The 13,096-nt window shown below is 45.1% G+C and overlaps 2 protein-coding genes across 4 annotated transcripts in view; both read left to right on the forward strand.

The window, feature by feature from the left end:
• The window catches only part of atp1a2a (ATPase Na+/K+ transporting subunit alpha 2a), a 431,823-nt gene that overhangs the window by 160,697 nt on the left and 258,030 nt on the right, over window positions 1-13,096 (forward strand). The window lies entirely within an intron of this gene.
• sdhc (succinate dehydrogenase complex, subunit C, integral membrane protein) overlaps window positions 12,785-13,096 on the forward strand; it is a 443,337-nt gene continuing 443,025 nt past the window's right edge. Inside the window, exon 1 of the mRNA XM_060906019.1 lies at window positions 12,785-12,789. The gene's annotated coding sequence lies outside the window, so the exon portion shown is untranslated. The remainder of the gene's footprint in view (window positions 12,790-13,096) is intronic.

Raw genomic sequence — 13,096 nt, forward strand, 5'->3', positions numbered from 1 at the left:
TTAAGGTGAGGATAGATTTTCCTGCGTCTGCATTGGGTGGGAATGTGGAAGCGCAGGTTCAGCCGAGCACATACTAGCTTGTGATCTGAGCAACAATCGGCGCTGTGTTGGACCCTAGAGTCTGCTAGGTCGCTTTTGTAGTGGTGACTGATGATGATAAAGTCGATCATGTGCTATCTTTGTGAACATGGATGTTTCCAGGTCCCTTTGTGTATGTCAAGATGAGTAAATACTGTGTTTGTGATAAGCAGGCCAAACCTGGTGCAGAGTTCAAGCAGCGTCACACCCTGGGCATTTTCTTCTCCTAGGCTGTTAGGTCCTATGACATCTGGCCAGGCCTCAGTGTTGGTACCAACTCTGGCATTGAAGTCGCCAAGGAGAAATAGCCTATCATTGGATGGAACTTCTGAGAGCACTGATGTGAGTTGGCTGTAGAAGACCTCCTTTTCTTTTGGTGGTCTCTTAAAGGTTGGAGCATAGATGCTGATGACAGTAGCTTGACATTTGCTGCTCAGCCTGATGTGCATGGTCATAATGCAAGAGTTGCTGCCCTTCCATTTCAGCACTAGAGGTCTTAGACTTGACTTCATTGCAATTGCAACACCCTCAAGTCTGTGTTGATCACTGGGTCTCCCTGAATAGAGGTAGGTGTAGTCGCCATCAGAGAATTCACCTTCACCAGGTATTCTGCATTCACTGAGGCAAGCAATGTCAATGTTGAGACTCTTGAGTTCAGATGCAATGAAAGCAGACTTACGTTCTGGAGCTTGTCGTTTGGTGGATGGTGTGTCTGACATGGTTTGGATGTTCTACGATGCGATCTTGATCTGTGAAATGTATTTGCGGTGGCTTCTGGGATGATCAAGTTCAGAGGGTCCCGAAGGCTTTGTCCTTGATCCGTCATGCGATGTTGCTTCCCATCAGACCGACGCTGATTATAAGATGTTGAAGAGTCTGTAGCTGGTAAAGAGTTTCGCCATGGCAAGGCTGTTGACCTCTCCACGGCTAGCAGGTAGGCTGCCCAATTCCGTACCTGCGTCCTTCATCCAATAATCACATGGAGTGGAATCACGGGGAGACACATATCACCATGTGTAATCTGGAGAAGCGGTCAAAAGGGGGTAGAGTCAGTAGGCTGACCTTGACTTGAACTGACCCAAGCAGGCTGGCCACTTCTGACTTGTGTCCTCTATGGGAAGATGGTAGTCTCTGTGCCCTTGGCAGTTCTGGTTGTTGTCCAGGTGTTGTAGACTAAAGCCTCTACGCCTGCTAGGTAGCTTGCCCAATACCTAGGTTTCCATATTCTGACGGTTGCCCTCCGGATTCTCTTGGTGTTGGTGTAGGTAGCATGCAATGGCTCATCCCAGTCAATCGGCAATATGGTACCTCCACGCTTCTCTCATGTGCATGTTAGCATGCCACGGACATCAGCACAGTTGTTGGGGCATGGAGCCCGGTGGACTGATTTTTGTCAGGCCCCTAACCCAAGACCAACTCTGGCATGGTTGAACCTACCGGGGACCCAAAGGCCCCTGTCAGCACGAGCCCTTGGGGTCATAGGAGGCATGCAAGCTGCTACACCACAGCAAGGTAACAGTCCAGTAATAGCAGCACTGGTAGTAAATGACCTGTTATTGGCCTCTGATCAGGTTTGTGTCTTCCTGCTTTTATTGCTTGACCTTAGTGCAGCCTTTGACACCACTGATCAAATCATTCTTCTTGATAGACTTGAAAATTTTGTGGGAGTCAAGGGAAAAGGTTCTCTCATGGTTCAAGTCTATTTAACTGATCGGTATCAATTTATTGATGTAAATGGTGATTTTTCTATACATACTGAGGTAAAGCTTGGTGTTCTACACGGTTCTGTCTTAGGCCCACTGCTTTTTTCTTTATATATGCTACCTCTGGGAGATATTATTCATAAGCATGGTATTAGTTTCCACTGTTATGATGATGATACACAGTTGTATGTTTCTGAAAAGCCAGATGAGAGACACCAGTTTAATAAAATTGAAGAATGTGTAAAGGACATTAGACACTGTATGCTTATTCATTTCCTTCTACTTAACTCTGACAAGACAGAAGTACTTGTACTAGGACCACATGCAGCTAGAAGTAGGTTTTCTAATTACATTGTAACTCTGGATTAGACCCCGAAGCCGTTTGTTTTCAGGATAATGGCTGGCTGATGAAATTATTGGCTGGCTAGCTGACTCAGCCAAAACCTTAATGGCTGCTGCAGCCACCAAAATGTTTATGGCTACAAATGGCTGATACTGGACGTCACTGTGTGGCATATATCCGGGCGAACGGATCAAACAAATGGGGGGAATAAATAGCAAATTACCACAGGTCCCCTGGTCTCTTACTTCATTGTAAATATAAATCTAGCAAGATTGTAGTTCAATGCTAATAATAAGCTAATCTGGATTGTTCGAGGAAGGCATCTAGCTATCTACTCTCACTAGCAATGACCAGTGAAGGACTGGCAGCTATCTTACTATGATGAAAGTAGAGTAGTGGAGTACTTTTTTTTTATCAATCTCGAAGTATGTGAAACAAACAAACAAACAAAAAAAAATATCTTTACACTTTCCCTCAGCAGCGGCAAAGAATGCAGCCATCTCATCGATATCGGAGTCGATTGATGCTCTGGGTGGGTTCCCGGGTTCCCCAGTGTATCGTGGTAATGGTGTGAGGGGCGGGAAGCCAGACAGGTAGTCACAACGGCAAGCTTGTGGTGGCTCTCTGTGCTGTGATATCAGTTCTAAATCTCTACAGTGTATGCCTATACGTCTCTATTGTGTTACTACTAGTGTGTACAGTTGATCATGTTTGTGTCACTTTTCTTGTAGCTCATGATGTGGATAAACCCATTATTTGATGTACACAATTCTTAGTGGCTCAGCCAAATTTTATTAGATAGCGGCTCAAATTGGCTTACAAAATTATTGGCTGGCGGCGGCTCAAATTCTAAATGGCGGTTTTAGTGGCGCCTGGCGGCGGCTTCGGGGTCTACTCTGGATGGCCTTTCTGTTCCTTCACATGCAGCAGTAAAAGACCTCAGGGTGATCAATGACTCCAGTCTTTCATTTGAAACTCATATCACTCAGATAACAAGGATAGCTTTCTTTCATCTTAGAAATATTGCTAAGATAAGAAATATATCACTATATGATGCAGAAAAACTAGTTCATGCTTTTGTTACCTCTAGGTTGGATTATTGTAATGCATCACTGTCTGGATGTTCCAATAAGTGCATAAACCAGTTCCAGTTAGTTCAAAATGCGGCAGCAAAAGACCTTACTAGAACTTAATGATATGACCACATCACCCCTATCAGTCACAATCACATTTCGCATGATTACAAAATACTTCTATTGACCTTTAAAGCACTGAATGGTCTCATGCCACAGTACCTGAGCGAATTTCTGGTCCTTTATGACCCACCACACCTACTTGGATCAAAAGATGCAGGCTATCTATTGGTACCTCATATAGTGAAGGCCACATGGGGGGCAAAGCCTTTTCTTACAAAGCCCCACAGTTATGGGTAGTGTTTGGGACTGAGACACAACATCAGTGTTTAAGTCTAGGCTGAAAACATATCTTTTTGGTCAAGCCTTTTGTTAATAGGTGTTTTTTCAGTAAAGGAGTAGATTTGGAGGGTCCTCAGGCATAGAGTGTTTTGGTAAACTTGGTTGTATAGATGCTTTTGCCCCCACTCTCACATGTTCATTCAGGTTTGTTGACAGTGAAGTGGCTGGCTGCTTTATATCCCAGGGCTCCCCCATGCCTGTGTTACCTTCTGGCACTCCCTTTTAGTTATGCTGTCATAGTTAGTCTTGCTGGAGTCCCTGCTTGCACTCAGCACAAAGTGTATACTATTCTTAAACATTAGATGACACCAGGCATACCCAACAACCTGTGTTTTCACTCCCCCATCTGTCTGTCTCTGTCAATCCTGAGACACCAAAAATGCTGACCTCTTATGCTCTTTGGACCTGTCTGATCTATACTGATGCGCTATATCTGGCTGAAGTCTCATCAAATCACTCCTGTGGAGGATGGCCCCATATGGACAGTTGAAAGACACACTTAGAAGATGGCTCTGGACACTTAGTTTTGCCATGATGACTGAGGTCTACAATTGCCATGATAACTTTAGGACATCAGTTGTCATGAACAATCTTGCACTCAAATCTCCATCAATGAACAGTTGATAATGTAACAGAGTATATCACATTATTTTGTTGCATTTTGTTTTATACAGCAGTCTCTCATAACATTTTGTTAAGGGCCTTGAGGAAATTGGTTCCAGGGGAAAAGTGACCAAGGGGGAGGAGAAAAGAGGAACACGGGGGAGATGAGTAAAGATGTGAGAGGAGTGAAGTTGTATGCAAGTGTTCGGCCTGCAATAAACTGAATTTCTGTAAACCACCTGTAGCCCGTTTATTCCACGCCCCGGTAAGGAGGACAGGAGTTTCCACGCACTTGTGCCAACTTTTAGGGTTACAGACTGGTGGCAGCAGTGTTTTTGTTGTTATTGGAAGATTCTTTTTTTTTGACCAAGCAGTGGGCTAAGTTACTGCAGCTAGCTGAGTTTGACAGCGACAAAACATGAGCTCCGATGAGGAAGTTGTGCTGTTTGCCCCACAAAATGCATCTACAACTGAAGCAAATAGGAGCGAGGATGCTGCTAATGTTAGGCTGGATGAGTCTACTGCTGGGGACCAGCATACGTCCAGAGTAATTCATTACAGAGTCGAACTCCCTCCGTGCTTCCACGGTGATGGTAAGGACAAAGTTTTTCTCTGTGGAAAGCCAGATTAGAGCTCACTGTATGAGCGTGTCCTGCATCTCAGCAACAGGATTTAGCTACTATTTTGCCAACTAGGCTAAGCAGCGATGCCTTAGCATACTGGTTATCACTGCCACCTGCCACACAGAAGGACTATGATGCGTGTGTTTCCCGACTGACTGATGTTTTTGGCGGCAAGCAGTTTTTGCAACATTTTCAGACTTTTGTGAATGCCCAGCAGCGCATGCCGAAGAAGCCGCTTGAAGTTTTTGCTGCAGAGATAACTAGGCTAGTTTTTGAAGTGTTTCCAAATTACGGAAAGCCGGCTATAACTATGGAGTGGTTCCGACGATTTGTTGCTGGACTAGACCCAGTTTTGCAAGTGAAGTGCCACAAACATGGGACTACCATGTTGGAGGAGGCCCTAGCAGTGGCATGTAAGTGGGAGCGAGCACAAGAGGCACTTCAGCTTGCACAAACACAGAATACAGCCACCACTATTTCAAGTTCTAACACCGGCTCACAACCAGTTGCACACCTCACAGCAATGGTGTCCACCAAAGCAGCGGCATCCTCAGACCAAACCCCTGATGTATTATCAGCCATCAAACAACTGTCAGCAGAAGTCCAGACCTTGAGGTTGGCGGTGACCAACTTAAAATGGCACAAGTCTTCACCATCCAGGCATGAGGACTTCAGGCAGTGCCAGCGCTCACTAGAATGGTCCCCTCATCAGTGGGGAAGAGCAGTTTCATGCTTCTCTCCACATGCATCACCGCAGAGATATCAACATTATGCTGGGTCACCAAGGCGTGGCTTCTCGCCAGAGCAGGCTATTCTCACCGCCATCAATCCCCAGACCAAAGGGGACGATGCTACCCCAGCTCACCCCATCTTCACCACATCAAGGACCCCAGCATTTCTCCAGTAGCCGGGATGGCTGCTACAGCCATCAGAGCCCGGATGACCGTCGTTATGGCAGTCCACCACCACATTGTCCTGCACGACTGGAGGCATCAGGATGCTCCAGTGGGTCATCGTATCAGAGAGCACACAGCCCATCAGGTGCCAGGGATCGACGAGAACCATCCTACAAATGACACCATGTCAGCTTCACCATGGAGGACCGCGACCTACAGGGAAATGAATGGTAGCAGGTACTGAGGCCCAAGTGTCTGCTGCTGTTAAGAAAGGGCCCAAACAACAAACTGAACTGGTAACACATAACAGTCCTATTCCATTTGTTTTTGCTGTCATTGAGAACATTGCCATTGAAGTTTTTTGGACAGAGGATCAGAAATTTCTTTGATTAGTGAATCTTTGAGAATGTCTACTCCCTCTCTAATGAGAAAACCTATACAGAAGTCTTACATTTTAGCTAAATCTGTTACTGGTGAATATCTTGACACTCTTGGTATATTTACCATTTCCATCAGACTAGGTGAGGAGGTTTTCAATCACAGTGTCCATGTTGTTAGGAATTCCGTTCAGGCAGTTATACTGGGTTGGGATTTTCTGTGCAAACACCATGCCATCGTGAATCTGAGGGATAATAGCTTAGGCTTCTGGGATTGGTCCGTACCACTTTTATGTGCGTCACAAAAAGCCCCGCTGAAATGTAGTGCAATTACATTAGCCTCTCTCATTATACCTGCCATGTCTGAAATGAATGTGTTAGCAAAAATACAGCCCTCTATAGGACAGCCAGAGCTCTTGTGTAACTACACTGGGGTTCTGGAGCTGGATGCCGTTACATTCCCCAGTCTCTTTGTGGCATGCATGGTTGCCCCTGTTACAAAAGGTGTAGTATGGGTTCGTGTCATGAATCCAACCCAAGATGACTGTTATGTACCAGGTAGCACAAGACTGGGGGACTTTCATTCTCTATTTCAGCAGAAAGGGGAAGACTTTTCTTTGATTGATGCTACAGTAGTTCAAGTGTAGTCCCAGGCAGAGCGACACTCTGCCCAACTGCCTGTTAAGCTCAACCACACAGCTCTGAACAGTGAGCAGATACAGCAGTTGGAGAGGTTGCTCAGCCAGTACTCTGATGTGTTTAATTCTCATGAACATAATTTTGGGTGTACTAACTGGGTTCATCATAGCATATGCACAGGTGATGCCCCACCTATAAGACAGAGAGCATACAGCACCTCTGCCCACTTGAGATCTGAAATAGACCGGCAAGTTCAACAGCTCTTTTCCCAAGATGTTATTGAAGAAAGTTGCAGCCCTTGGGCTTCGCCGGTGGTGCTAGTCAAAAAGAAGGACAGCACATACCAATTTTGCATAGACTTTCGAAAACTGAACGCAGTTACAGTCAAAGACTCCTACCCATTACCACGTCCAGCAGATGCCCTGGATAGCTTGTCTGGGGCGTGCTGGTTCAGCAGCATTGATTTAGTCAGTGGTTATTGGCAGAGGTGGAAAAACTGGATTGACAAAGTAAAAGTCCTGCTTAGGTTTTCCTTCTGCCTGTGCTCTCAACACAGGTGATTTCACCAATTAGCTCATCAACCTGGCTTAGGGGATGTGGTAATTAGGATCAGCTGGTTCATTGAATTGGCTGGAGCAAAAATGTGGCAGGGTTTTTACTTTCTGCACCCGGGTTTTTCCACCTCTGGTTATTGGCAAGTTGAGTTAGATGAGCACGACAAGGAGAAAACTGCATTTAACACAGGCAGTGCTTTGTATCAGTTCAAAGTTATGCCCATGGGTCTCACGAACACTCCCCCTACGTTCCAAAGACTCATGGAGCTAGTTCTTCAGGGATTACACTGGAAAGTGTGTCTCATTTATTTGGATGATGTGCTAGTATTTAGCAGAACCTTTTCTGAACATTTGAGTGGTTTGGAGGAAGTTTTCAAACATTTTCGTTCCGCTGGTCTCAAATTAAACTCCCGCAAATGCCATCTAGCATGCAAGAATGTTTCTTTTCTGGGACATGTAGTGTCCAGCGAGGGTCTTCAACCAGATGCCAAAAACCTTGAAAAGGTTCGTAGCTGGCCTACCCCGCGGACCACCACAGAGGTGCGAGCATTTGTGGGGTTGTGTTCATACTACTGGAGATTTGTTAAAAATTTCTCAGTCCTAGCTGCCCCACTTCATGCTCTGACTCAAAAGGATGTGGTGTTTCATTGGTCCACTCAGTGTGATGCCTTTCAATCCCTGAAACATGCCTTGACCAGCCCTCCTCTCATGGCTCATCCTATATTCACCCAGCCTTTCTTGTTATATATTGATGTGTCGCAGGATTGTATAGGTGCTGTACTGGCTCAAAGCCAGGATAGGAAAGAACGTGTGATCGCATATGCAAGTCACATGTTGACATCAGCAGAAAGGAAGTGGTCTACTTATGACTGAGAATTATGGGCCATAGTCTGGTCTGTGCATCACTTCAAACATTTTCTGTCAGGCACATCGTTCACAGTCATCACAGATCATAAACCCCTTTTGAATTTGAGGAAAGCCACTGTAGATAATGACCCCACTGGTCGTCGTGCACGCTGGCTGCTCGAGTTGGATGTTTACGACTTTTCTGTCATTCACCGGGAGGGAAAGCAGCATGCCAATGCTGACTCACTGTCTAGAAGGCCTAGCTCACCAGAGATGGTTACTAAGGCTGTTCAGTGTGTCATTGGGAGTGGTGCGTCTCCAGCCACAATCCCATCTACAAATGAACAGCAGAGTGACCTATCTCCTGGCTTACCTGACACCCAGGCTATACTGGCCATCGATATGGCAGAGCTGCAGGCCCAACAACAGGCAGATGTCTGTCTTCACATGACTCTGTCTTGGTTATGGAAGGATAGACATAGGCCACCATTGGGTCAGCTAAAGCAATCACCACCAGTCCTGTGGAAGTTGTAACATGAATTTCCCAAATTAGTGGTGCATAATGGCATTCTGTGTCATGTGGTGAGACCATCTCCCCATTCGCCCACCTCATATCAGGTTGTACTTCCAGAGGCCCTCATTCCCATAGCTTTGAAATGGTTGCATGGTGACAAGTTTTGTGGACACTTAGGAGCTGAACGTACCCTGTTGAGAGCGAGACAGATCTGTTATTGGCCGTACATGTCGAGAGATATTCACAAATTCTCCACTGAATGTTTACCATGTCAATCCCACAGCTCTCCCACACTACCTGAAAGGGCTCCATTGCAGTCCATTCATGCCAAAAGGCCATTCCAGAAAATCGCGGCAGACATAACAGAGCTGCCTGTGACTACACAGGGGAACAGGTACATCTTAGCTGTGGTAGACTTTTTCACCCGCTTTGCTAATTTATATCCTATGAAGGATCAGCAAGCACCTACAGTTGCTCAGTACCTATTTGAGCACTATATTCATCAACATGGGGTTCCAGAGTCAATACATACTGATCAAGGTAGACAGTTTGAGTCTGACGTAGTCAAACACCTGTGTGCATCCCTGGGTACTGAAAAGACCAGGACTTCACCGTATCATGCACAGTCGGATGGTATGGTTGAGAGACTGAATAAGACATTGAAGGACCAGCTCACTAAATATATTTACCAAAGTGGGGGTGAATGGGATAGGTACTTGTCACAAGTAGAACTAGCATACAACTCGAGTATGCACTCTAGCACTGGCTACTCTCTATTTTTCCTTGCTCATGGCAGAGAACCACACCTACCTGTTCATGTGTTTTTGAACTGGAACCCTGCACTGTCAGCAACAGCTCCCAGTACACCTGGAGCTTATGCAAGAGATCTTTGCATGCATCTTTCACATGCCTTTAGTGATGCCACAGATAGATCTGTTGCTGCTAAATCAAGGCAGAAAAGGCAGTATGATAAAAGGGTGTCATTTCATCCACACCAAGAGGGGGACTTGGTTCTATTGGATGACCCTGCTCAAAAACACAACAAACTAGCTCCTAGACGGAAGGGCCCATATAAGATCTTGAAGCATTTTGACAAAGAAGACAGTCTTGGGGTGACCTATGAAATAACAGACCCCAAAAGCCCTCAGTCATGTAGGTGGGTGGTGCACCACAACCATCTCAAGTCCTTCAGTGGTCTCCTTAAAGACCCAGTGACTAGGCCTACTTGCCCTCCACCATCTGAGCCACATGTTGACCACTCTGGGGCTGATCTGTCCTCCTCTACCTTAAATGCATTGTCAAGGTCTTTGCCATTTCAGCCACCTATTCCACCATATGTGCCTGATCAGGCTGTTGCTCAGGCTGATTCAACAGAGGGTGAGATGCAACCAAGCTCTCCTGTCTTTACACAGTCCACCCCTTTCTCTACACCCCCATCCAGCCCCTCTAAATCTCCACCTAAGGATTTGTCGCAGAGGGTTGAGTCCTTTGTTCTTGATGCCCCACTTAAAACTACCCATAGTGGGCAGGTAGTTAAGCCACCTGATAGGTTTGGAAGTTTTGTGACATAGGGGAAAACTCGCACGGGTCATCTACACAGGTATTGCATGCATTTATTTGATTTACGGTATTACATGTGGGTTTTTTCCTGTTCACACTTATGTTGAGCAAGGTACTGTATCACACCTGTCCATGTATTTACCTGGTGTGGGAGACAGACACTGGGGTTATTTTGTTCAGTTATCTATTGTAAAGGTTGATATGTTTTAGTTGTTTAGTCTGAAACGTGGATGTTTTTTTCTGGTAGCAGGGGAAGACTGTAACAGAGTATATTACATTATCTTAATTTTGTTATATTTTGTTTTATACAGCAGTCTCTCATAACATTTTGTTAAGGGCCTTGAGGAAATTGGTTCCGGGGGAAAAGTGACCAAGGGGTAGGAGAAAAGAGGAACACGGGGGAGTTGAGTAAAGACGTGAGAGGAGTGAAGTTGTATGCAAGTGTTTGGTCTGCAATAAACTGAATTTCTGTAAACCACCTGTAGCCCGTTTATTCCACGCCCCAGTAAGGAGGATGGGAGTTTGCACGCACTTGCGCCAACTTTTAGGGTTACAATAACTTCAACAAAATAGACTTCATGCTAAAACTATCACAAATTTCCTGCTTACACAGTTGTACTTTGTGACTATATAGGACACTGTTATCAAAGCAAGTTATTTATAATCATGCTATCTGTTATCACCCAAATGAGGATGGGTTCTCTTTTGAGTCTGGTTCTTCCCAAGTTTTCTTCATGTTGTCTGAGGGAGCTTTTCTTTGCCAGCATCACCACAGGCTTGCTTATCAGGGATAAATAAATTTAGCATTTCCTGACTGCTGTTTGGGGCCAATAAATGGGCTGTTTCTTCTTTCATTTGTCTGTCCCAAGTCACTCAATATAACCTTTAATAAATCATAAAATAGTGGAAGGAGGGCACAAAGTTGGGCTTAGCCTGCTGCCCATCAATTACTTTCACCTAAGGTGTATCAGAGGGTTTTGTATTGTGTCTGCTCCAAAGGGAAATCCCCAAGGGGAAAATACCCCAAAGGGAAGAGGGGATAGAGCCCTCCCCACCATCCTTTTCCAGAGCTGACCTCAGTGACCCTGGGAAAAGCCTCCCCAGCCAGCACTGTGGACCTCTGGCCCTGTGCTATACTGACAAAGGAACTGTACACACACATTCCTCTCAAAAACTTATGCTGGTCAATTTGTCCCCAAAATCTGTGGCAGGGTGAGGTAGGGACTAACCGCTGCCTCTATTTTATGTTTTTGTCTCCAGAATTGTAGTATGATTTTCACTAGGGGATAATAGTGCACATTCCCATGCATACACCTCACCTTCCCCTGGTGTGCTGTACCCAGTGCCTCACTTCTAATCAGACATTGGTGAATTGAGATCTGGTTACAGCCTGAATCCAACTATGCATGGTATGTACCCCCTTGAATACTCACAGGGAGACATTCCAGCTTGACCATGGGCAACCTGCAGTGCATCAGGGATCTGGAACAACACCCCCACCTCCAACACATGGCATTGGTCATGGAAATGTCCAGGTTCGCTGCAACAACAGCCCAGGTTTTACCCCCACACCCGTGGCCCCGGAGTTACAAAACTGAAAGAGGAGAAGAGACAGAGCAGGAACTGGTTTTGGGGAAATTGGCCCTTGTTTCCATGGTGCAGGGATGGAGAGAGGGCAGGGAGACAAAGGGGAAGGGTGAGAGACACAGAGAAGGCATCTTGAAGCTGTTGGGTGAATGCAGCTCGCTTAACGAACATTAGTGAAAGCACTGATGGTGCTGTTCAGGGGTGTGGGTGAGCCTTTGCAAAACAGCTCATGGGCTAAATAGCCCCATGGGCTATTTTGTTTAAATATGAATTTAAACAGACAGCTCTCTATTAATATCAAAACATTAGGTTTGATGAACACCATTCATTAATCTTTTTAATGAATGGTGTTCATCTCTCTAGTACAGTCCTAGAAAGTCTATGACAATGTGCATTGTTCTATTAGCTCATGGTGGCACAACAGCTTAACAAGACACTGTTGTATTTTCCCTTTTGTCACCAGTCTGTGTACAAGTGTATAAAAATGGTCTTACAATTAAACTATGTAAGACTTTACTGTATTTAATATCAAAGTTTGACTTAAGAGACAACAGGGAGTAAATACTGTTGATTTCAGTGCTACTGTGCATATATTGCAATAATCAAGAAAGGACAAACTAATGAATTTCACGATAATTTCACTTTAATCTGCTTTACAATAATTAAAATGGATGTAAATGGGCCTACTTACCTCAAGAAATGTAGGCCCTAGGCCTAACGATGGTTTACAGCTTAGGCTTGGCCCTCCACGGTTAACCCCTCCCCCCTGGGGTGAGTGGCATGGCTCGATGAATGACTCAACATGCCCGCCAACATGTCATGCATACGTTTATGGCATGAATGACTTTAAACAAGGAGGCAGTTCTTAAGTATTGTGAATACCCCGGGACACAATATTGTGAGTCACTTCAGTTGGGTGAATATTTGTCGAGCATATTTTCGTGACATGAGGGTGCCAGTTTTAAGGAAATAGCCCCGCAAGTTACCTTTACCAAAAACAGTTGTAAAAATGCTACGCAAATGCAGAACAATAGCACATCCAGGAACAAGTTAGCGCCCGGCATAAGCGCTTCCTGAGTGCTTTCTGGATGCAGTTTTATACCTACTGTGGATATTTATAAAGGAGCAACACGTATAGAATCTGATAAAAGCTCTCTGTTATATTTGTAGAGGCATGCATACACGTAAATTAGTATTTTGTTGGCCTATAGGATACATTTAGAAAAGTAAATGTTGGCGGTCAATATCATGGGCATAGCGCTAAGATAGTCCTTTTATAAATCGCTATGAAAGCACTT

This window comes from Neoarius graeffei, chromosome 23 (genome assembly GCF_027579695.1).
Source record: "Neoarius graeffei isolate fNeoGra1 chromosome 23, fNeoGra1.pri, whole genome shotgun sequence".
Taxonomy (NCBI): domain Eukaryota; kingdom Metazoa; phylum Chordata; class Actinopteri; order Siluriformes; family Ariidae; genus Neoarius; species Neoarius graeffei.